Source organism: Oncorhynchus nerka, linkage group LG28 (assembly GCF_034236695.1).
Source record: "Oncorhynchus nerka isolate Pitt River linkage group LG28, Oner_Uvic_2.0, whole genome shotgun sequence".
NCBI lineage: Eukaryota > Metazoa > Chordata > Actinopteri > Salmoniformes > Salmonidae > Oncorhynchus > Oncorhynchus nerka.
In genome coordinates, this window is record NC_088423.1 from 11,413,439 (window position 1) to 11,441,385 (window position 27,947).

Consider the following 27,947-nt stretch of genomic DNA (forward strand, 5'->3'; position numbering starts at 1 on the left):
CCCTCTCCTCTCATCTTCCTTTCCTCTCTTCTCCTCCTCTCTCATCCCCTCTCCTCTTCTCGTCTCATCCCATCTCTCCTCTCATCTCCTCTCATCTTATCTTCCTCTCCTCTCATCTTCCTCTTCTCTCATCTTTCTCTCCTCTCATCATTCTCTCCTCTCATCTTTCTCTCCTCTCATCTCCTGTCTTCTCCTCTCATATCATCTTCCTTTCCTCTTATCTTTCTCTCCTTTTAGCCTTTATTTCCTCTCATCTCCTCTCCTCTTTCTCTACTCTCATCTCATCTTTCTCTCCTCTCATCTCCTCTCGTCTCATCTTCCTCTCATCTTCCTTTGCACTCATCTTCCTCGTCTCATCTTATTTTCCTCTCCCTTCCTCTCTTCTCTTCCACTCTAATCTCATCTCTTCATCTCATCTCTCTTCCCCTCTCTTCTCCTCATCTAATCTTTCTCTCCTCTTATCTCATCTTCCTCTCCTCTCATATAATTTTCCTCTCTTTTCCTCTCTTATCTTCTCTCCTTGTATCATCAAATCTCTCCTCCCCTTCTTCTTTACAGTGGGATCTCAAGGGCCAGGTGGAGGAAATAAGGGGGAGATTGTGGCGGACCGACCAGGAGACACCGCAAACACTAGCATTGCAGCGGTGACAGTGATGAACGAGTGGGCCAACCCTAATAATTTGTCACTCACGGCCAGAGAGGTCCATTAATCAAAACGATCGTGTCGGCACCACATTCTCTCCTCCAATGCACACCGTTTTCTATCCCAGCATCCTTCCCTTCATCCACCCCAGTCATCACATTCTCTCCTCCAATACACACCCATTTCTATACCTGAATCTTTCCCTCCATCCTTTCCTCCATCCATCCCAGTCATCACATTCTCTCCTCCAACAAAAACACGTTTCTATCCCTGCATCCTTCCCTTCACCCCCCCAGGCATCAGATCCTCTCTCCAATATACATCTTATTACATCCATCCCTCCATCCTTCCCTTTTTCCACCCCTTCTTCTATCCCTCCATCAACCCCTGGCACCACATCCTCCAACACACCTTCTTCTGTCCCCCTGTTCATCCACCCACCGACCATAACACAGACACCTACCCTGACTGTGACTAAAACAGCTAGATACCTGACTGGCTGATGGGGATTCTGACTCATGGTAGCTTCCGACCTGGTGTGGTGGAGCACAGGGTAGCCGACATATGGAGAGGCTGCCATAGGGAGATGGTGGAGCATAGAAGCACCAGCCACATGGATAGAGCAGGAGACAAGCGAGTGGGCTGCAACTCAGGGCACCAGACATAGGAAGCCGCCTCGCAGACAGAGGAAGAGCACTCTCTCCTGGGTAAGGGTGAAGGTGGAGAGACGGCGCTGGGCACTGTGAGTGGATTAATTGATCCTCTGCTGCTGTAATACATCAGTATCCCCAGGAGAGAGAGAGAGAGAGAGAGAGAGAGAGAGAGAGAGAGAGAGAGAGAGATGCGCTCTGTGAATGTTTTTCTCCTCCTTCGACTCTGGTAGCTATAGACACAAATCACCAGCAGCACCACCATGCAACCTAAATTCAAGTTGTATTAGTTGTATATACAGGATACACAGTAGCTGTCAACATTTTTGGACACACCGACCTATTCAAGGGTTAACTCTAATGAATGTATCCTCTGCAGCAGAGGTAACTCTGTGTATTCCTTTCCTGTAGTGGTCCTCATGAGAGCCAGTTTCATCACAGCTCTTGAGGGTTTTTGTGACTGCACTTGAAGAAACTTTCAAAGTTCTTGACATTGTCCAGATTTACTGACCTTCATGTCTGAAAGTAATGATGGACTGTCGTTTCTCTTTGCTTATTTGAGCTGTTCTTTCAAATAGGGCTGTCTTCTGTATACCACCACTACCATGTCACCTCACAACTGATTGGCTCAAAAGCATCAAACAACTTTTTGGTTATTTCCTGATTCCATTTGCGTTATTTCATAGTTTTGATGTCTTCACAATTATTCGACAGTCTAGAAAATAGTAAAAATAAAGAAAAACCATGGAATGAGTAGATGTGTCCAAACTTTTGACTGGTACTGAGTTGAACTTCCGGCGCCGACAGAGATGGCCGCCTCGCTTCGCGTTCCTAGGAAACTATGCAGTTTTTTGTTTTTTTTACGTGTTATTTCTTACATTAGTACCCCAGGTCATCTTAGGTTTCATTACATACAGTCGAGAAGAACTACTGAATATAAGATCAGCGTCAACTCACCATCAGTACGACCAAGAATATGTTTTCCGCGACGCGGATCCTGTGTTCTGCCTTACAAACAGGACAACGGAATGGATCGCATGCAGCGACCCAAGGAAACGACTCCGAAAAAGAGGGAAACGTAGCGGTCTTCTGGTCAGACTCCGAAAAAGGGCACATCGCGCACCACTCCCCAGCATTCTTCTTGCCAATGTCCAGTCTCTTGACAACAAGGTTGATGAAATCCGAGCAAGGGTAGCATTCCAGAGGGACATCAGAGACTGCAACGTTCTCTGCTTCATGGAAACATGGCTTACTGTGAAGACGCTATCCGATGCGGTGCAGCCAACGGGTTTCTCCACGCATCGCGCCGACAGAAACAAACATCTTTCTGGTAAGAAGAGTGGCGGGGCCTCATGACTAACGAGACATGGTGCGATGAAGGAAACATACAGGAACTCAAATCCTTCTGTTCACCTGATTTAGAATTCCTCACAATCAAATGTAGACCGCATTATCTTCCAAGAGAATTCTCTTCGATTATAATCACAGCCGTATATATCCCCCCGCAAGCAGACACGTCGATGGCTCTGAACGAACTTTATTTAACAAACTGGAAACCAAACTGGAAACCATTTATCCGGAGGCTGCATTCATTGTAGCTGGGGATTTTAACAAAGCTAATCTGAAAACAAGACTCCCTAAATTTTATCAGCATATCGATTGCGCAACCAGGGGTGGTAAAACCTTGGATCACTGTTACTCTAACTTGCGCGACGCATATAAGGCCCTGCCCCGCCCCCCTTTCGGAAAAGCTGACCACGACTCCATTTTGTTGATCCCTGCCTACAGGCAGAAACTGAAACAAGAGGCTCCCACGCTGAGGTCTGTCCAACGCTGGTCAGACCAAGCTGACTCCACACTCCAAGACTGCTTCCATCACGTGGACTGGGACATGTTTCGACATTGCGTCAGATAAAAATATTGACGAATACGCTGATTCGGTGTGCGAGTTCATTAGAACGTGCGTTGAAGATGTCGTTCCCATAGCAACGATAAAAACATTCCCTAACCAGAAACCGTGGATTGATGGCAGCATTCGCGTGAAACTGAAAGCGCGAACCACTGCTTTTAATCAGGGCAAGGTGTCTGGCAACATGACCGAATACAAACAGTGCAGCTATTCCCTCCGCAAGGCTATTAAACAAGCTAAGCGTCAGTACAGAGACAAAGTAGAATCTCAATTCAACGGCTCAGACACAAGAGGCATGTGGCAGGGTCTACAGTCAATCACGGACTACAAGAAGAAACCCAGCCCAGTCACGGACCAGGAGGTCTTGCTCCCAGGCAGACTAAATAACTTTTTTGCCCGCTTTGAGGACAATACAGTGCCACTGACACGGCCTGCAACGAAAACATGCGGTCTCTCCTTCACTGCAGCCGAGGTGAGTAAGACATTTAAACGTGTTAACCCTCGCAAGGCTGCAGGCCCAGACGGCATCCCCAGCCGCGCCATCAGAGCATGCGCAGACCAGCTGGCCGGTGTGTTTACGGACATATTCAATCAATCCCTATACCAGTCTGTTGTTCCCACATGCTTCAAGAGGGCCACCATTGTTCCTGTTCCCAAGAAAGCTAAGGTAACTGAGCTAAACGACTACCGCCCTGTAGCACTCACTTACGTCAACATGAAGTGCTTTGATAGACTAGTCAAGGACCATATCACCTCCACCCTACCTGACACCCTAGACCCACTCCAATTTGCTTACCGCCCAAATAGGTCCACAGACGATGCAATCTCAACCACACTGCACACTGCCCTAACCCACCTGGACAAGAGGAATACCTATGTGAGAATGCTGTTCATTGACTACAGCTCGGCATTCAACACCATAGTACCCTCCAAGCTCGTCATCAAGCTCGAGACCCTGGGTCTCGACCCCGCCCTGTGCAACTGGGTACTGGACTTCCTGACGGGCCGCCCCCAGGTGGTGAGGGTAGGCAACAACATCTCCTCCCCGCTGATCCTCAACACGGGGGCCCCCACAAGGGTGCGTTCTGAGCCCTCTCCTGTACTCCCTGTTCACCCACGACTGCGGGGGCCACGCACGCCTCCAACTCAATCATCAAGTTTGCGGACGACACAACAGTGGTAGGCTTGATTACCAACAACGACGAGACGGCCTACAGGGAGGAGGTGATGGCCCTCGGAGTGTGGTGTCAGGAAAATAACCTCACACTCAACGTCAACAAAACTAAGGAGATGATTGTGGACTTCAGGAAACAGCAGAGGGAACACCCCCCTATCCACATCGATGGAACAGTAGTGGAGAGGGTAGCAAGTTTTAAGTTCCTCGGCATACACATCACAGACAAACTGAATTGGTCCACTCACACTGACAGCGTCGTGAAGAAGGCGCAGCAGCGCCTCTTCAACCTCAGGAGGCTGAAGAAATTTGGCTTGTCACCAAAAGCACTCACAAACTTCTACAGATGCACAATCGAGAGCATCCTGGCGGGCTGTATCACCGCCTGGTACGGCAACTGCTCCGCCCTCAACCGTAAGGCTCTCCAGAGGGTAGTGAGGTCTGCAAAAACAGCTTCTATCTCAAGGCCATCAGACTGTTAAACAGCCACCACTAACATTGAGTGGCTGCTGCCAACACACTGTCATTGACACTGACCCAACTCCAGCCACTTTAATAATGGGAATTGATGGGAAATGATGTAAATATATCACTAGCCACTTTAAACAATGCACCCTTATATAATGTTACTTACCCTACATTATTCATCTCATATGCATACGTATATACTGTACTCTACATCATCGACTGCATCCTTATGTAATACATGTATCACTAGCCACTTTAACTATGCCACTTTGTTTACTTTGTCTACATACTCATCTCATATGTATATACTGTACTCGATACCATCTACTGTATGCTGCTCTGTACCATCACTCATTCATATATCCTTATGTACATATTCTTTATCCCCTTACACTGTGTATAAGAGAGTAGTTTTGGAATTGTTAGTTAGATTACTTGTTGGTTATCACTGCATTGTCGGAACTAGAAGCACAAGCATTTCGCTACACTCGCATTAACATCTGCTAACCATGTGTATGTGACAAATAAAATTTGATTTGATTTGATTTGGTACTGTACATGGCATACACCATCCAATGAAATGCTTACTTCGTTTTCGACAATGCAACAACAGTAAGAAATAACTAGATGGTAACTTTACAAGTAAAGCTGTGGGGCTCGCTTTGCTCTTTGAATGTATTTTTGTGGTCGTGGAAGAAGTTGATAACATTTTATTCAAGCTGATGGCATGACAAACAAGTGCCCTCATTATGCAACGAAGACCAAAAAGACAGAACATTTGTCCATATTCCAATTAAAGTGAAAAACATTTCAACTGCTTAACTTATTGCACTCTTTGATTTGTTAGAAAAATATACTTTCCCAGAAAACATGTTGCATTTGTCCAATAGTTTTTCTCATTAACCTAATGATGCTCATTCAGGATTGTTTTAATCTTGTGTAGAGTAATGATATACAGGTGACTGCTGAGGAGAATTGATTCTGCCAGATCATCCAATTCATAACCACTTTTGACTTGATTCTGCCAGATCCTTCTATACATAACCACTGTTTGACTTGATTCTGCCAGATCATTACATACATAACCACTGTTTGACTTGATTCTGCCAGATCCTTCTATACATAACCACTGTTTGACTTGATTCTGCCAGATCATTCTATACATAACCACTGTTTGACTTGATTCTGCCAGATCCTTCTATACATAACCACTGTTTGAATTGATTCTGCCAGATCATTACATACATAACCACTGTTTGACTTGATTCTGCCAGATCCTTCTATACATAACCACTGTTTGACGTGATTTTGCCAGATCCTTCTATACATAACCACTGTTTGACTTGATTCTGCCAGATCATTCTATACATAACCACTGTTTGACTTGATTCTGCCAGATCATTCTATACATAACCACTGTTTGACGTGATTCTGCCAGATCATTCTATACATAAACACTGTTTGACGTGATTCTGACAGATCCTTCTATACATAACCACTGTTTGATTTGATTCTGCCAGATCCTTCTATACATAACCACTGTTTGACTTGATTCTGCCAGATCATTCTATACATAACCACCGTTTGACTTGATTCTGCCAGATCATTATATACATAACCACTGTTTGACGTGATTCTGACAGATCCTTCTATACATAACCACTGTTTGATTTGATTCTGCCAGATCCTTCTATACATAACCACTGTTTGACTTGATTCTGCAAGATCATTCTATACATAACCACCGTTTGACTTGATTCTGCCAGATCATTATATACATAACCACTGTTTGACGTGATTCTGACAGATCCTTCTATACATAACCACTGTTTGATTTGATTCTGCCAGATCCTTCTATACATAACCACTGTTTGACTTGATTCTGCCAGATCATTCTATACATAACCACTGTTTGACTTGATTCTGCCAGATCATTATATACATAACCACTGTTTGACTTGATTCTTCCAGATCCTTCTATACATAACCACTGTTTGACTTGATTCTGCCAGATCATTCTATACATAACCACTGTTTGACTTGATTCTGCCAGATCCTTCTATACATAACCACTGTTTGACTTGATTCTGCCAGATCATTCTATACATAACCACTGTTTATCTTGATTCTGCCAAATCATTATATACATAACCACTGTTTGACTTGATTCTGCCAGATCATTATATACATAACCACTGTTTGACTTGATTTTGCCAGATCCTTCTATACATAACCACTGTTTGACTTGATTCTGCCAGATCATTCTATACATAACCACTGTTTGACCTGATTCTGCCAGATCATTCTATACATAACCACTGTTTGAATTGATTCTGCCAGATCCTTCTATACATAACCACTGTTTGACTTGATTCTGCCAGATCATTACATACATAACCACTGTTTGACTTGATTCTGCCAGATCATTCTATACATAACCACTGTTTGACTTGATTCTGCCAGATCCTTCTATACATAACCACTGTTTGACTTGATTCTGCCAGATCATTATATACATAACCACTGTTTGACTTGATTCTGCCAGATCATTCTATACATAACCAATGATTGACATGAATCTGCCAGATCATTCTATACATAACCACTGTTTGACGTGATTCTGACAGATCCTTCTATACATAACCACTGTTTGATTTGATTCTGCCAGATCATTCTATACATAACCACTGTTTGACGTGATTCTGACAGATCCTTCTATACATAACCACTGTTTGATTTGATTCTGCCAGATCCTTCTATACATAACCACTGTTTGACTTGATTCTGCCAGATCATTCTATACATAACCACCGTTTGACTTGATTCTGCCAGATCATTCTATACATAACCACTGTTTGACTTGATTCTGCCAGATCATTCTATACATAACCACTGTTTGACTTGATTCTGCCAGATCATTACATACATAACCACTGTTTGACTTGATTCTGCCAGATCCTTCTATACATAACCACTGTTTGACTTGATTCTGCCAGATCATTCTATACATAACCACTGTTTGACTTGATTCTGCCAGATCCTTCTATACATAACCACTGTTTGAATTGATTCTGCCAGATCATTCTATACATAACCACTGTTTGACTTGATTCTGCCAGATCCTTCTATACATAACCACTGTTTGACGTGATTTTGCCAGATCCTTCTATACATAACCACTGTTTGACTTGATTCTGCCAGATCATTCTATACATAACCACTGTTTCACTTGATTCTGCTAGAGAATTCTATACATAACCACTGTTTGACGTGATTCTGCCAGATCATTCTATACATAACCACTGTTTGACGTGATTCTGACAGATCCTTCTATACATAACCACTGTTTGATTTGATTCTGCCAGATCCTTCTATACATAACCACTGTTTGACTTGATTCTGCCAGATCATTCTATACATAACCACTGTTTGACCTGATTCTGCCAGATCATTCTATACATAACCACTGTTTGAATTGATTCTGCCAGATCCTTCTATACATAACCACTGTTTGACTTGATTCTGCCAGATCATTACATACATAACCACTGTTTGACTTGATTCTGCCAGATCATTCTATACATAACCACTGTTTGACTTGATTCTGCCAGATCCTTCTATACATAACCACTGTTTGACTTGATTCTGCCAGATCATTATATACATAACCACTGTTTGACTTGATTCTGCCAGATCATTCTATACATAACCAATGATTGACTTGAATCTGCCAGATCATTCTATACATAACCACTGTTTGACGTGATTCTGACAGATCCTTCTATACATAACCACTGTTTGATTTGATTCTGCCAGATCATTCTATACATAACCACTGTTTGACGTGATTCTGACAGATCCTTCTATACATAACCACTGTTTGATTTGATTCTGCCAGATCCTTCTATACATAACCACTGTTTGACTTGATTCTGCCAGATCATTCTATACATAACCACCGTTTGACTTGATTCTGCCAGATCATTCTATACATAACCACTGTTTGACTTGATTCTGCCAGATCATTCTATACATAACCACTGTTTGACTTGATTCTGCCAGATCATTACATACATAACCACTGTTTGACTTGATTCTGCCAGATCCTTCTATACATAACCACTGTTTGACTTGATTCTGCCAGATCATTCTATACATAACCACTGTTTGACTTGATTCTGCCAGATCCTTCTATACATAACCACTGTTTGAGTTGATTCTGCCAGATCATTACATACATAACCACTGTTTGACTTGATTCTGCCAGATCCTTCTATACATAACCACTGTTTGACGTGATTTTGCCAGATCCTTCTATACATAACCACTGTTTGACTTGATTCTGCCAGATCATTCTATACATAACCACTGTTTGACTTGATTCTGCCAGATCATTCTATACATAACCACTGTTTGACGTGATTCTGCCAGATCATTCTATACATAACCACTGTTTGACGTGATTCTGACAGATCCTTCTATACATAACCACTATTTGATTTGATTCTGCCAGATCCTTCTATACATAACCACTGTTTGACTTGATTCTGCCAGATCATTCTATACATAACCACCGTTTGACTTGATTCTGCCAGATCATTATATACATAACCACTGTTTGAATTGATTCTGCCAGATCCTTCTATACATAACCACTGTTTGACTTGATTCTGCCAGATCATTACATACATAACCACTGTTTGACTTGATTCTGCCAGATCATTCTATACATAACCACTGTTTGACTTGATTCTGCCAGATCCTTCTATACATAACCACTGTTTGACTTGATTCTGCCAGATCATTATATACATAACCACTGTTTGACTTGATTCTGCCAGATCATTCTATACATAACCAATGATTGACTTGAATCTGCCAGATCATTCTATACATAACCACTGTTTGACGTGATTCTGACAGATCCTTCTATACATAACCACTGTTTGATTTGATTCTGCCAGATCATTCTATACATAACCACTGTTTGACGTGATTCTGACAGATCCTTCTATACATAACCACTGTTTGATTTGATTCTGCCAGATCCTTCTATACATAACCACTGTTTGACTTGATTCTGCCAGATCATTCTATACATAACCACCGTTTGACTTGATTCTGCCAGATCATTCTATACATAACCACTGTTTGACTTGATTCTGCCAGATCATTCTATACATAACCACTGTTTGACTTGATTCTGCCAGATCATTACATACATAACCACTGTTTGACTTGATTCTGCCAGATCCTTCTATACATAACCACTGTTTGACTTGATTCTGCCAGATCATTCTATACATAACCACTGTTTGACTTGATTCTGCCAGATCCTTCTATACATAACCACTGTTTGAATTGATTCTGCCAGATCATTACATACATAACCACTGTTTGACTTGATTCTGCCAGATCCTTCTATACATAACCACTGTTTGACGTGATTTTGCCAGATCCTTCTATACATAACCACTGTTTGACTTGATTCTGCCAGATCATTCTATACATAACCACTGTTTGACGTGATTCTGCCAGATCATTCTATACATAACCACTGTTTGACGTGATTCTGACAGATCCTTCTATACATAACCACTGTTTGATTTGATTCTGCCAGATCCTTCTATACATAACCACTGTTTGACTTGATTCTGCCAGATCATTCTATACATAACCACCGTTTGACTTGATTCTGCCAGATCATTATATACATAACCACTGTTTGACGTGATTCTGACAAATCCTTCTATACATAACCACTGTTTGATTTGATTCTGCCAGATCCTTCTATACATAACCACTGTTTGACTTGATTCTGCCAGATCATTCTATACATAACCACTGTTTGACGTGATTCTGCCAGATCATTCTATACATAACCACTGTTTGACGTGATTCTGACAGATCATTACATACATAACCACTGTTTGACTTGATTCTGCCAGATCCTTCTATACATAACCACTGTTTGACTTGATTCTGCCAGATCATTCTATACATAACCACTGTTTGACTTGATTCTGCCAGATCCTTCTATACATAACCACTGTTTGAATTGATTCTGCCAGATCATTACATACATAACCACTGTTTGACTTGATTCTGCCAGATCCTTCTATACATAACCACTGTTTGACGTGATTTTGCCAGATCCTTCTATACATAACCACTGTTTGACTTGATTCTGCCAGATCATTCTATACATAACCACTGTTTGACGTGATTCTGCCAGATCATTCTATACATAACCACTGTTTGACGTGATTCTGACAGATCCTTCTATACATAACCACTGTTTGATTTGATTCTGCCAGATCCTTCTATACATAACCACTGTTTGACTTGATTCTGCCAGATCATTCTATACATAACCACCGTTTGACTTGATTCTGCCAGATCATTATATACATAACCACTGTTTGACGTGATTCTGACAGATCCTTCTATACATAACCACTGTTTGATTTGATTCTGCCAGATCCTTCTATACATAACCACTGTTTGACTTGATTCTGCCAGATCATTCTATACATAACCACTGTTTGACGTGATTCTGCCAGATCATTCTATACATAACCACTGTTTGACGTGATTCTGACAGATCCTTCTATACATAACCACTGTTTGATTTGATTCTGCCAGATCCTTCTATACATAACCACTGTTTGACTTGATTCTGCCAGATCATTCTATACATAACCACCGTTTGACTTGATTCTGCCAGATCATTCTATACATAACCACTGTTTGACTTGATTCTGCCAGATCATTCTATACATAACCACTGTTTGACTTGATTCTGCCAGACTGTTTGACTTGATTCTGCCAGATCCTTCTATACATAACCACTGTTTGACTTGATTCTGCCAGATCATTCTATACATAACCACTGTTTGACTTGATTCTGCCAGATCCTTCTATACATAACCACTGTTTGAATTGATTCTGCCAGATCATTACATACATAACCACTGTTTGACTTGATTCTGCCAGATCCTTCTATACATAACCACTGTTTGACGTGATTTTGCCAGATCCTTCTATACATAACCACTGTTTGACTTGATTCTGCCAGATCATTCTATACATAACCACTGTTTGACTTGATTCTGCCAGATCATTCTATACATAACCACTGTTTGACGTGATTCTGCCAGATCATTCTATACATAACCACTGTTTGACGTGATTCTGACAGATCCTTCTATACATAACCACTGTTTGATTTGATTCTGCCAGATCCTTCTATACATAACCACTGTTTGACTTGATTCTGCCAGATCATTCTATACATAACCACCGTTTGACTTGATTCTGCCAGATCATTATATACATAACCACTGTTTGACGTGATTCTGACAGATCCTTCTATACATAACCACTGTTTGATTTGATTCTGCCAGATCCTTCTATACATAACCACTGTTTGACTTGATTCTGCCAGATCATTCTATACATAACCACTGTTTGACTTGATTCTGCCAGATCATTATATACATAACCACTGTTTGACGTGATTCTGACAGATCCTTCTATACATAACCACTGTTTGATTTGATTCTGCCAGATCCTTCTATACATAACCACTGTTTGACTTGATTCTGCCAGATCATTCTATACATAACCACTGTTTGACTTGATTCTGCCAGATCATTCTATACATAACCACTGCTTGACGTGATTCTGACAGATCCTTCTATACATAACCACTGTTTGATTTGATTCTGCCAGATCCTTCTATACATAACCACTGTTTGACTTGATTCTGCCAGATCATTCTATACATAACCACCATTTGACTTGATTCTGCCAGATCATTATATACATAACCACTGTTTGACGTGATTCTGACAGATCCTTCTATACATAACCACTGTTTGATTTGATTCTGCCAGATCCTTCTATACATAACCACTGTTTGACTTGATTCTGCCAGATCATTCTATACATAACCACTGTTTGACTTGATTCTGCCAGATCATTATATACATAACCACTGTTTGACTTGATTCTTCCAGATCCTTCTATACATAACCACTGTTTGACTTGATTCTGCCAGATCATTCTATACATAACCACTGTTTGACTTGATTCTGCCAGATCCTTCTATACATAACCACTGTTTGACTTGATTCTGCCAGATCATTCTATACATAACCACTGTTTATCTTGATTCTGCCAAATCATTATATACATAACCACTGTTTGACTTGATTCTGCCAGATCATTATATACATAACCACTGTTTGACTTGATTTTGCCAGATCCTTCTATACATAACCACTGTTTGACTTGATTCTGCCAGATCATTCTATACATAACCACTGTTTGACCTGATTCTGCCAGATCATTCTATACATAACCACTGTTTGAATTGATTCTGCCAGATCCTTCTATACATAACCACTGTTTGACTTGATTCTGCCATATCATTACATACATAACCACTGTTTGACTTGATTCTGCCAGATCATTCTATACATAACCACTGTTTGACTTGATTCTGCCAGATCCTTCTATACATAACCACTGTTTGACTTGATTCTGCCAGATCATTATATACATAACCACTGTTTGACTTGATTCTGCCAGATCATTCTATACATAACCAATGATTGACTTGAATCTGCCAGATCATTCTATACATAACCACTGTTTGACGTGATTCTGACAGATCCTTCTATACATAACCACTGTTTGATTTGATTCTGCCAGATCATTCTATACATAACCACTGTTTGACGTGATTCTGACAGATCCTTCTATACATAACCACTGTTTGATTTGATTCTGCCAGATCCTTCTATACATAACCACTGTTTGACTTGATTCTGCCAGATCATTCTATACATAACCACCGTTTGACTTGATTCTGCCAGATCATTCTATACATAACCACTGTTTGACTTGATTCTGCCAGATCATTCTATACATAACCACTGTTTGATTTGATTCTGCCAGATCATTCTATACATAACCACTGTTTGACGTGATTCTGCCAGATCATTATATACATAACCACTGTTTGACGTGATTCTGACAGATCCTTCTATACATAACCACTGTTTGATTTGATTCTGCCAGATCCTTCTATACATAACCACTGTTTTTTGACTTGATTCTGCCAGATCATTCTATACATAACCACTGTTTGACTTGATTCTGCCAGATCATTCTATACATAACCACTGTTTGACTTGATTCTGCCAGATCATTATATACATAACCACTGTTTGACTTGATTCTGCCAGATCATTCTATACATAACCACTGTTTGACTTGATTCTGCCAGATCCTTCTATACATAACCACTGTTTGACTTGATTCTGCCAGATCATTCTATACATAACCACTGTTTATCTTGATTCTGCCAAATCATTATATACATAACCACTGTTTGACTTGATTCTGCCAGATCATTCTATACATAACCACTGTTTGACCTGATTCTGCCAGATCATTCTATACATAACCACTGTTTGACTTGATTCTGTCAGATCCTTCTATACATAACCACTGTTTGACTTGATTCTGCCAGATCATTCTATACATAACCACTGTTTGACTTGATTCTGCCAGATCATTACATACATAACCACTGTTTGACTTGATTCTGCCAGATCCTTCTATACATAACCACTGTTTGACTTGATTCTGCCAGATCATTCTATACATAACCACTGTTTGACTTGATTCTGCCAGATCCTTCTATACATAACCACTGTTTGAATTGATTCTGCCAGATCATTACATACATAACCACTGTTTGACTTGATTCTGACAGATCCTTCTATACATAACCACTGTTTGACGTGATTTTGCCAGATCCTTCTATACATAACCACTGTTTGACTTGATTCTGCCAGATCATTCTATACATAACCACTGTTTGACTTGATTCTGCCAGATCATTCTATACATAACCACTGTTTGACGTGATTCTGCCAGATCATTCTATACATAACCACTGTTTGACGTGATTCTGACAGATCCTTCTATACATAACCACTGTTTGATTTGATTCTGCCAGATCCTTCTATACATAACCACTGTTTGACTTGATTCTGCCAGATCATTCTATACATAACCACCGTTTGACTTGATTCTGCCAGATCATTATATACATAACCACTGTTTGACGTGATTCTGACAGATCCTTCTATACATAACCACTGTTTGATTTGATTCTGCCAGATCCTTCTATACATAACCACTGTTTGACTTGATTCTGCCAGATCATTCTATACATAACCACTGTTTGACGTGATTCTGCCAGATCATTCTATACATAACCACTGCTTGACGTGATTCTGACAGATCCTTCTATACATAACCACTGTTTGATTTGATTCTGCCAGATCCTTCTATACATAACCACTGTTTGACTTGATTCTGCCAGATCATTCTATACATAACCACCGTTTGACTTGATTCTGCCAGATCATTATATACATAACCACTGTTTGACGTGATTCTGACAGATCCTTCTATACATAACCACTGTTTGATTTGATTCTGCCAGATCCTTCTATACATAACCACTGTTTGACTTGATTCTGCCAGATCATTCTATACATAACCACTGTTTGACTTGATTCTGCCAGATCATTATATACATAACCACTGTTTGACTTGATTCTTCCAGATCCTTCTATACATAACCACTGTTTGACTTGATTCTGCCAGATCATTCTATACATAACCACTGTTTGACTTGATTCTGCCAGATCCTTCTATACATAACCACTGTTTGACTTGATTCTGCCAGATCATTCTATACATAACCACTGTTTATCTTGATTCTGCCAAATCATTATATACATAACCACTGTTTGACTTGATTCTGCCAGATCATTATATACATAACCACTGTTTGACTTGATTTTGCCAGATCCTTCTATACATAACCACTGTTTGACTTGATTCTGCCAGATCATTCTATACATAACCACTGTTTGACCTGATTCTGCCAGATCATTCTATACATAACCACTGTTTGAATTGATTCTGCCAGATCCTTCTATACATAACCACTGTTTGACTTGATTCTGCCATATCATTACATACATAACCACTGTTTGACTTGATTCTGCCAGATCATTCTATACATAACCACTGTTTGACTTGATTCTGCCAGATCCTTCTATACATAACCACTGTTTGACTTGATTCTGCCAGATCATTATATACATAACCACTGTTTGACTTGATTCTGCCAGATCATTCTATACATAACCAATGATTGACTTGAATCTGCCAGATCATTCTATACATAACCACTGTTTGACGTGATTCTGACAGATCCTTCTATACATAACTACTGTTTGATTTGATTCTGCCAGATCATTCTATACATAACCACTGTTTGACGTGATTCTGACAGATCCTTCTATACATAACCACTGTTTGATTTGATTCTGCCAGATCCTTCTATACATAACCACTGTTTGACTTGATTCTGCCAGATCATTCTATACATAACCACCGTTTGACTTGATTCTGCCAGATCATTCTATACATAACCACTGTTTGACTTGATTCTGCCAGATCATTCTATACATAACCACTGTTTGATTTGATTCTGCCAGATCATTCTATACATAACCACTGTTTGACGTGATTCTGCCAGATCATTATATACATAACCACTGTTTGACGTGATTCTGACAGATCCTTCTATACATAACCACTGTTTGATTTGATTCTGCCAGATCCTTCTATACATAACCACTGTTTTTTGACTTGATTCTGCCAGATCATTCTATACATAACCACTGTTTGACTTGATTCTGCCAGATCATTCTATACATAACCACTGTTTGACTTGATTCTGCCAGATCATTATATACATAGCCACTGTTTGACTTGATTCTGCCAGATCATTCTATACATAACCACTGTTTGACTTGATTCTGCCAGATCCTTCTATACATAACCACTGTTTGACTTGATTCTGCCAGATCATTCTATACATAACCACTGTTTATCTTGATTCTGCCAAATCATTATATACATAACCACTGTTTTTCTGCCAGACTGTTTGATTCTGCCAGATCATTCTATACATAACCACTGTTTGACTTGATTCTGTCAGATCATTATATACATAACCACTGTTTGACTTGATTCTGCCAGATCCTTCTATACATAACCACTGTTTGACTTGATTCTGCCAGATCATTCTATACATAACCACTGTTTGACTTTATTCTGCCAGATCCTTCTATACATAACCACTGTTTGACTTGATTCTGCCAGATCATTCTATACATAACCAGTGTTTGACTTGATTCTGCCAGATCATTCTATACATAACCACTGTTTGACTTGATTCTGCCAGATCCTTCTATACATAACCACTGTTTGACTTGATTCTGCCAGATCATCCTATACATAACCACTGTTTGACTTGATTCTGCCAGATCATTCTATACATAACCACTGTTTGACGTGATTCTGCCAGATCATTCTATACATAACCACTGTTTGACGTGATTCTGACAGATCCTTCTATACATAACCACTGTTTGATTTGATTCTGCCAGATCCTTCTATACATAACCACTGTTTGACTTGATTCTGCCAGATCATTCTATACATAACCACCGTTTGACTTGATTCTGCCAGATCATTATATACATAACCACTGTTTGACGTGATTCTGACAGATCCTTCTATACATAACCACTGTTTGATTTGATTCTGCCAGATCATTCTATACATAACCACTGTTTGACTTGATTCTGTCAGATCATTATATACATAACCACTGTTTGACTTGATTCTGCCAGATCCTTCTATACATAACCACTGTTTGACTTGATTCTGCCAGATCATTCTATACATAACCACTGTTTGACTTTATTCTGCCAGATCCTTCTATACATAACCACTGTTTGACTTGATTCTGCCAGATCATTCTATACATAACCACTGTTTGACTTTATTCTGCCAGATCATTCTATACATAACCACTGTTTGACTTGATTCTGCCAGATCCTTCTATACATAACCACTGTTTGAATTGATTCTGCCAGATCATTACATACATAACCACTGTTTGACTTGATTCTGCCAGATCCTTCTATACATAACCACTGTTTGACTTGATTCTGCCAGATCATTCTATACATAACCACTGTTTGACGTGATTCTGCCAGATCATTCTATACATAACCACTGTTTGACTTGATTCTGACAGATCCTTCTATACATAACCACTGTTTGATTTGATTCTGCCAGATCCTTCTATACATAACCACTGTTTGACTTGATTCTGCCAGATCATTCTATACATAACCACCGTTTGACTTGATTCTGCCAGATCATTATATACATAACCACTGTTTGACGTGATTCTGACAGATCCTTCTATACATAACCACTGTTTGATTTGATTCTGCCAGATCCTTCTATACATAACCACTGTTTGACTTGATTCTGCCAGATCATTCTATACATAACCACTGTTTGACTTGATTCTGCCAGATCATTATATACATAACCACTGTTTGACGTGATTCTGACAGATCCTTCTATACATAACCACTGTTTGATTTGATTCTGCCAGATCCTTCTATACATAACCACTGTTTGACTTGATTCTGCCAGATCATTCTTCATAACCACTGTTTGACTTGATTCTGCCAGATCATTATATACATAACCACTGTTTGACTTGATTCTTCCAGATCCTTCTATACATAACCACTGTTTGACTTGATTCTGCCAGATCATTCTATACATAACCACTGTTTGACTTGATTCTGCCAGATCCATTCTATACATAACCACTGTTTGACTTGATTCTGCCAGATCATTCATACATAACCACTGTTTATCTTGATGCCAAACATTATATACATAACCACTGTTTGACTTGATTCTGCCAGATCATTATATACATAACCACTGTTTGACTTGATTTTGCCAGATCCTTCTATACATAACCACTGTTTGACTTGATTCTGCCAGATCATTCTATACATAACCACTGTTTGACCTGATTCTGCCAGATCATTCTATACATAACCACTTTTGACTTGATTCTGCCAGATCCTTCTATACATAACCACTGTTTGACTTGATTCTGCCAGATCATTACATACATAACCACTGTTTGACTTGATTCTGCAAGATCATTCTATACATAACCACTGTTTGACTTGATTCTGCCAGATCCTTCTATACATAACCACTGTTTGACTTGATTCTGCCAGATCATTATATACATAACCACTGTTTGCCAGATCATTCTATACATTGATTCTTGAATCTGCCAGATCATTCTATACATAACCACTGTTTGACTTGATTCTGACAGATCCTTCTATACATAACCACTGTTTGATTTGATTCTGCCAGAGATTCTATACATAACCACTGTTTGACGTGATTCTGACAGATCCTTCTATACATAACCACTGTTTGATTTGATTCTGCCAGATCCTTCTATACATAACCACTGTTTGACTTGATTCTGCCAGATCATTCTATACATAACCACCGTTTGACTTGATTCTGCCAGATCATTCTATACATAACCACTGTTTGACTTTATTCTGCCAGATCATTCTATACATAACCACTGTTTGACTTGATTCTGCCAGATCCTTCTATACATAACCACTGTTTGACTTGATTCTGCCAGATCCTTCTATACATAACCACTGTTTGACTTGATTCTGCCAGATCATTCTATACATAACCACTGTTTGACGTGATTCTGCCAGATCATTCTATACATAACCACTGTTTGACGTGATTCTGACAGATCCTTCTATACATAACCACTGTTTGATTTGATTCTGCCAGATCCTTCTATACATAACCACTGTTTGACTTGATTCTGCCAGATCATTCTATACATAACCACTGTTTGACTTGATTCTGCCAGATCATTATATACATAACCACTGTTTTGATTCTGACAGATCCTTCTATACATAACCACTGTTTGATTTGATTCTGCCAGATCCTTCTATACATAACCACTGTTTGACTTGATTCTGCCAGATCATTCTATACATAACCACTGTTTGACTTGATTCTGCCAGATCATTCTATACATAACCACTGTTTGACGTGATTCTGACAGATCCTTCTATACATAACCACTGTTTGATTTGATTCTGCCAGATCCTTCTATACATAACCACTGTTTGACTTGATTCTGCCAGATCATTCTATACATAACCACCGTTTGACTTGATTCTGCCAGATCATTATATACATAACCACTGTTTGACGTGATTCTGACAGATCCTTCTATACATAACCACATTTGATCAGATCCTTCTATACATAACCACTGTTTGACTTGATTCTGCCAGATCATTCTATACATAACCACTGTTTGACTTGATTCTGCCAGATCATTATATACATAACCACTGTTTGACTTGATTCTGCCAGATCCTTCTATACATAACCACTGTTTGACTTGATTCTGCCAGATCATTCTATACATAACCACTGTTTGACTTGATTCTGCCAGATCATTCTATACATAACCACTGTTTGACTTGATTCTGCCAGATCATTATATACATAACCACTGTTTGACTTGATTTTGCCAGATCCTTCTATACATAACCACTGTTTGACTTGATTCTGCCAGATCATTCTATACATAACCACTGTTTGACCTGATTCTGCCAGATCATTCTATACATAACCACTTTTTGAATTGATTCTGCCAGATCCTTCTATACATAACCACTGTTTGACTTGATTCTGCCAGATCATTACATACATAACCACTGTTTGACTTGATTCTGCAAGATCATTCTATACATAACCACTGTTTGACTTGATTCTGCCAGATCCTTCTATACATAACCACTGTTTGACTTGATTCTGCCAGATCATTATATACATAACCACTGTTTGACTTGATTCTGCCAGATCATTCTATACATAACCAATGATTGACTTGAATCTGCCAGATCATTCTATACATAACCACTGTTTGACGTGATTCTGACAGATCCTTCTATACATAACCACTGTTTGATTTGATTCTGCCAGATCATTCTATACATAACCACTGTTTGACGTGATTCTGACAGATCCTTCTATACATAACCACTGTTTGATTTGATTCTGCCAGATCCTTCTATACATAACCACTGTTTGACTTGATTCTGCCAGATCATTCTATACATAACCACTGTTTGACTTGATTCTGCCAGATCATTCTATACATAACCACTGTTTGACTTGATTCTGCCAGATCATTCTATACATAACCACTGTTTGACGTGATTCTGCCAGATCATTATATACATAACCACTGTTTGACGTGATTCTGACAGATCCTTCTATACATAACCACTGTTTGATTTGATTCTGCCAGATCCTTCTATACATAACCACTGTTTGACTTGATTCTGCCAGATCATTCTATACATAACCACTGTTTGACTTGATTCTGCCAGATCATTATATACATAACCACTGTTTGACTTGATTCTGCCAGATCATTCTATACATAACCACTGTTTGACTTGATTCTGCCAGATCCTTCTATACATAACCACTGTTTGACTTGATTCTGCCAGATCATTCTATACATAACCACTGTTTATCTTGATTCTGCCAAATCATTATATACATAACCACTGTTTGACTTGATTCTGCCAGATCATTCTATACATAACCACTGTTTGACTTGATTCTGCCAGATCCTTCTATACATAACCACTGTTTGACTTGATTCTGCCAGATCATTCTATACATAACCACTGTTTGACCTGATTCTGCCACTCATTCTATACATAACCACTGTTTGACTTGATTCTGTCAGATCATTATATACATAACCACTGTTTGACTTGATTCTGCCAGATCCTTCTATACATAACCACTGTTTGACTTGATTCTGCCAGATCATTCTATACATAACCACTGTTTGACTTTATTCTGCCAGATCCTTCTATACATAACCACTGTTTGACTTGATTCTGCCAGATCATTCTATACATAACCAGTGTTTGACTTGATTCTGCCAGATCATTCTATACATAACCACTGTTTGACTTGATTCTGCCAGATCATTCTATACATAACCACTGTTTGACTTGATTCTGCCAGATCATTCTATACATAACCACTGTTTGACTTGATTCTGCCAGATCATCCTATACATAACCACTGTTTGACTTGATTCTGCCAGATCATTCTATACATAACCACTGTTTGACTTGATTCTGCCAGATCATTCTATACATAACCACTGTTTGACCTGATTCTGCCAGATCATTCTATACATAACCACTGTTTGAATTGATTCTGCCAGATCCTTCTATACATAACCACTGTTTGACTTGATTCTGCCAGATCATTACATACATAACCACTGTTTGACTTGATTCTGCCAGATCATTCTATACATAACCACTGTTTGACTTGATTCTGCCAGATCCTTCTATACATAACCACTGTTTGACTTGATTCTGCCAGATCATTCTATACATAACCACTGTTTGACTTGATTCTGCCAGATCATTCTATACATAACCACTGTTTGACTTGATTCTGCCAGATCATCCTATACATAACCACTGTTTGACTTGATTCTGCCAGATCATTCTATACATAACCACTGTTTGACTTGATTCTGCCAGATCATTCTATACCTAACCACTGTTTGACCTGATTCTGCCAGATAATTCTATACATAACCACTGTTTGAATTGATTCTGCCAGATCCTTCTATACATAACCACTGTTTGACTTGATTCTGCCAGATCATTCTATACATAACCACTGTTTGACTTGATTCTGCCAGATCATTCTATACATAACCACTGTTTGACTTGATTCTGCCAGATCCTTCTATACATAACCACTGTTTGACTTGATTCTGCCAGATCATTCTATACATAACCACTGTTTGACTTGATTCTGTCAGACTGTTTCTGATTCTGCCAGATCCTTCTATACATAACCACTGTTTGACTTGATTCTGCCAGATCATTCTATACATAACCACTGTTTGACTTGATTCTGCCAGATCCTTCTATACATAACCACTGTTTGACTTGATTCTGCCAGATCATTCTATACATAACCAGTGTTTGACTTGATTCTGCCAGATCATTCTATACATAACCACTGTTTGACTTGATTCTGCCAGATCATTCTATACATAACCACTGTTTGACTTGATTCTGCCAGATCATTCTATACATAACCACTGTTTGACTTGATTCTGCCAGATCATTCTATACATAACCACTGTTTTGACTTGATTCTGCCAGATCATTCTATACATAACCACTGTTTGACTTGATTCTGCCAGATCATTCTATACATAACCACTGTTTGACCTGATTCTGCCAGATCATTCTATACATAACCACTGTTTGAATTGATTCTGCCAGATCCTTCTATACATAACCACTGTTTGACTTGATTCTGCCAGATAACCACTGTTTGACTTGATTCTGCCAGATCATTCTATACATAACCACTGTTTGACTTGATTCTGCCAGATCCTTCTATACATAACCACTGTTTGACTTGATTCTGCCAGATCATTATATACATAACCACTGTTTGACTTGATTTTGCCAGATCCTTCTATACATAACCACTGTTTGACTTGATTCTGCCAGATCATTCTATACATAACCACTGTTTGACCTGATTCTGCCAGATCATTCTATACATAACCACTGTTTGACTTGATTCTGTCAGATCATTATATACATAACCACTGTTTGACTTGATTCTGCCAGATCCTTCTATACATAACCACTGTTTGACTTGATTCTGCCAGATCATTCTATACATAACCACTGTTTGACTTTATTCTGCCAGATCCTTCTATAACCACTGTTTGACTTGATTCTGCCAGATCATTCTATACATAACCACTGTTTGACTTGATTCTGCCAGATCATTCTATACATAACCACTGTTTGACTTGATTCTGCCAGATCATTCTATACATAACCACTGTTTGACTTGATTCTGCCAGATCATTCTATACATAACCACTGTTTGACTTGATTCTGCCAGATCATCCTATACATAACCACTGTTTGACTTGATTCTGCCAGATCATTCTATACATAACCACTGTTTGACTTGATTCTGCCAGATCATTCTATACATAACCACTGTTTGACCTGATTCTGCCAGATCATTCTATACATAACCACTGTTTGAATTGATTCTGCCAGATCCTTCTATACATAACCACTGTTTGACTTGATTCTGCCAGATCATTCTATACATAACCACTGTTTGACTTGATTCTGCCAGATCATTCTATACATAACCACTGTTTGACTTGATTCTGCCAGATCCTTCTATACATAACCACTGTTTGACTTGATTCTGCCAGATCATTCTATACATAACCACTGTTTGACTTGATTCTGCCAGATCATTCTATACATAACCACTGTTTGACTTGATTCTGCCAGATCCTTCTATACATAACCACTGTTTGACTTGATTCTGCCAGATCATTCTATACATAACCACTGTTTGACTTGATTCTGCCAGATCATTCTATACATAACCACTGTTTGACTTGATTCTGCCAGATCATTCTATACATAACCACTGTTTGACTTGATTCTGCCAGATCATTCTATACATAACCACTGTTTGACTTGATTCTGCCAGATCATTCTATACATAACCACTGTTTGACTTGATTCTGCCAGATCATTCTATACATAACCACTGTTTGACTTGATTCTGCCAGATCATTCTATACATAACCACTGTTTGACTTGATTCTGCCAGATCATTCTATACATAACCACTGTTTGACTTGATTCTGCCAGATCATTCTATACATAACCACTGTTTGACCTTGATTCTGCCAGATCATTCTATACATAACCACTGTTTGAATTGATTCTGCCAGATCATTCTATACATAACCACTGTTTGACTTGATTCTGCCAGATCATTACATCATAACCACTGTTTGACTTGATTCTGCCAGATCATAACCACTGTTTGACTTGATTCTGCCAGATCCTTCTATACATAACCACTGTTTGACTTGATTCTGCCAGATCATTATATACATAACCACTGTTTGACTTGATTTTGCCAGATCCTTCTATACATAACCACTGTTTGACTTGATTCTGCCAGATCATTCTATACATAACCACTGTTTGACCTGATTCTGCCAGATCATTCTATACATAACCACTGTTTGACTTGATTCTGTCAGATCATTATATACATAACCACTGTTTGACTTGATTCTGCCAGATCCTTCTATACATAACCACTGTTTGACTTGATTCTGCCAGATCATTCTATACATAACCACTGTTTGACTTTATTCTGCCAGATCTTCTATACATAACCACTGTTTGACTTGATTCTGCCAGATCATTCTATACATAACCAGTGTTTGACTTGATTCTGCCAGATCATTCTATACATAACCACTGTTTGACTTGATTCTGCCAGATCATTCTATACATAACCACTGTTTGACTTGATTCTGCCAGATCATTCTATACATAACCACTGTTTGACTTGATTCTGCCAGATCATCCTATACATAACCACTGTTTGACTTGATTCTGCCAGATCATTCTATACATAACCACTGTTTGACTTGATTCTGCCAGATCATTCTATACATAACCACTGTTTGACTTGATTCTGCCAGATCATTCTATACATAACCACTGTTTGAATTGATTCTGCCAGATCCTTCTATACATAACCACTGTTTGACTTGATTCTGCCAGATCATTACATACATAACCACTGTTTGACTTGATTCTGCCAGATCATTCTATACATAACCACTGTTTGACTTGATTCTGCCAGATCCTTCTATACATAACCACTGTTTGACTTGATTCTGCCAGATCATTCTATACATAACCACTGTTTGACTTGATTCTGCCAGATCATTCTATAACACTGTTTAACAGATCACTGTTTGACGTGATTCTGACAGATCCTTCTATACATAACCACTGTTTGATTTGATTCTGCCAGATCCTTCTATACATAACCACTGTTTGACTTGATTCTGCCAGATCATTCTATACATAACCACTGTTTGACTTGATTCTGCCAGATCATTATATACATAACCACTGTTTGACTTGATTCTGACAGATCCTTCTATACATAACCACTGTTTGATTTGATTCTGCCAGATCCTTCTATACATAACCACTGTTTGACTTGATTCTGCCAGATCATTCTATACATAACCACTGTTTGACTTGATTCTGCCAGATCATTCTATACATAACCACTGTTTGACGTGATTCTGACAGATCCTTCTATACATAACCACTGTTTGATTTGATTCTGCCAGATCCTTCTATACATAACCACTGTTTGACTTGATTCTGCCAGATCATTCTATACATAACCACCGTTTGACTTGATTCTGCCAGATCATTATATACATAACCACTGTTTGACGTGATTCTGCCAGATCCTTCTATACATAACCACTGTTTGATTTGATTCTGCCAGATCCTTCTATACATAACCACTGTTTGACTTGATTCTGCCAGATCATTCTATACATAACCACTGTTTGACTTGATTCTGCCAGATCATTCTATACATAACCACTGTTTGACTTGATTCTTCCAGATCCTTCTATACATAACCACTGTTTGACTTGATTCTGCCAGATCATTCTATACATAACCACTGTTTGACTTGATTCTGCCAGATCCTTCTATACATAACCACTGTTTGACTTGATTCTGCCAGATCATTCTATACATAACCACTGTTTATCTTGATTCTGCCAAATCATTATATACATAACCACTGTTTGACTTGATTCTGCCAGATCATTATATACATAACCACTGTTTGACTTGATTTTGCCAGATCCTTCTATACATAACCACTGTTTGACTTGATTCTGCCAGATCATTCTATACATAACCACTGTTTGACCTGATTCTGCCAGATCATTCTATACATAACCACTGTTTGAATTGATTCTGCCAGATCCTTCTATACATAACCACTGTTTGACTTGATTCTGCCAGATCATTACATACATAACCACTGTTTGACTTGATTCTGCCAGATCATTCTATACATAACCACTGTTTGACTTGATTCTGCCAGATCCTTCTATACATAACCACTGTTTGACTTGATTCTGCCAGATCATTATATACATAACCACTGTTTGACTTGATTCTGCCAGATCATTCTATACATAACCAATGATTGACTTGAATCTGCCAGATCATACATAACCACTGTTTGACGTGATTCTGACAGATCCTTCTATACATAACTACTGTTTGATTTGATTCTGCCAGATCATTCTATACATAACCACTGTTTGACGTGATTCTGACAGATCCTTCTATACATAACCACTGTTTGACTTGATTCTGCCAGATCATTCTATACATAACCACTGTTTGACTTGATTCTGCCAGATCATTCTATACATAACCACTGTTTGACTTGATTCTGCCAGATCATTCTATACATAACCACTGTTTGACTTGATTCTGCCAGATCATTCTATACATAACCACTGTTTGACTTGATTCTGCCAGATCATTCTATACATAACCACTGTTTGACTTTATTCTGCCAGATCATTCTATACATAACCACTGTTTGACTTGATTCTGCCAGATCCTTCTATACATAACCACTGTTTGAATTGATTCTGCCAGATCATTACATACATAACCACTGTTTGACTTGATTCTGCCAGATCCTTCTATACATAACCACTGTTTGACTTGATTCTGCCAGATCATTCTATACATAACCACTGTTTGACGTGATTCTGCCAGATCATTCTATACATAACCACTGTTTGATTTGATTCTGCCAGATCCTTCTATACATAACCACTGTTTGACTTGATTCTGCCAGATCATTCTATACATAACCACCGTTTGACTTGATTCTGCCAGATCATTATATACATAACCACTGTTTGACGTGATTCTGACAGATCCTTCTATACATAACCACTGTTTGATTTGATTCTGCCAGATCCTTCTATACATAACCACTGTTTGACTTGATTCTGCCAGATCATTCTATACATAACCACTGTTTGACGTGATTCTGCCAGATCATTCTATACATAACCAC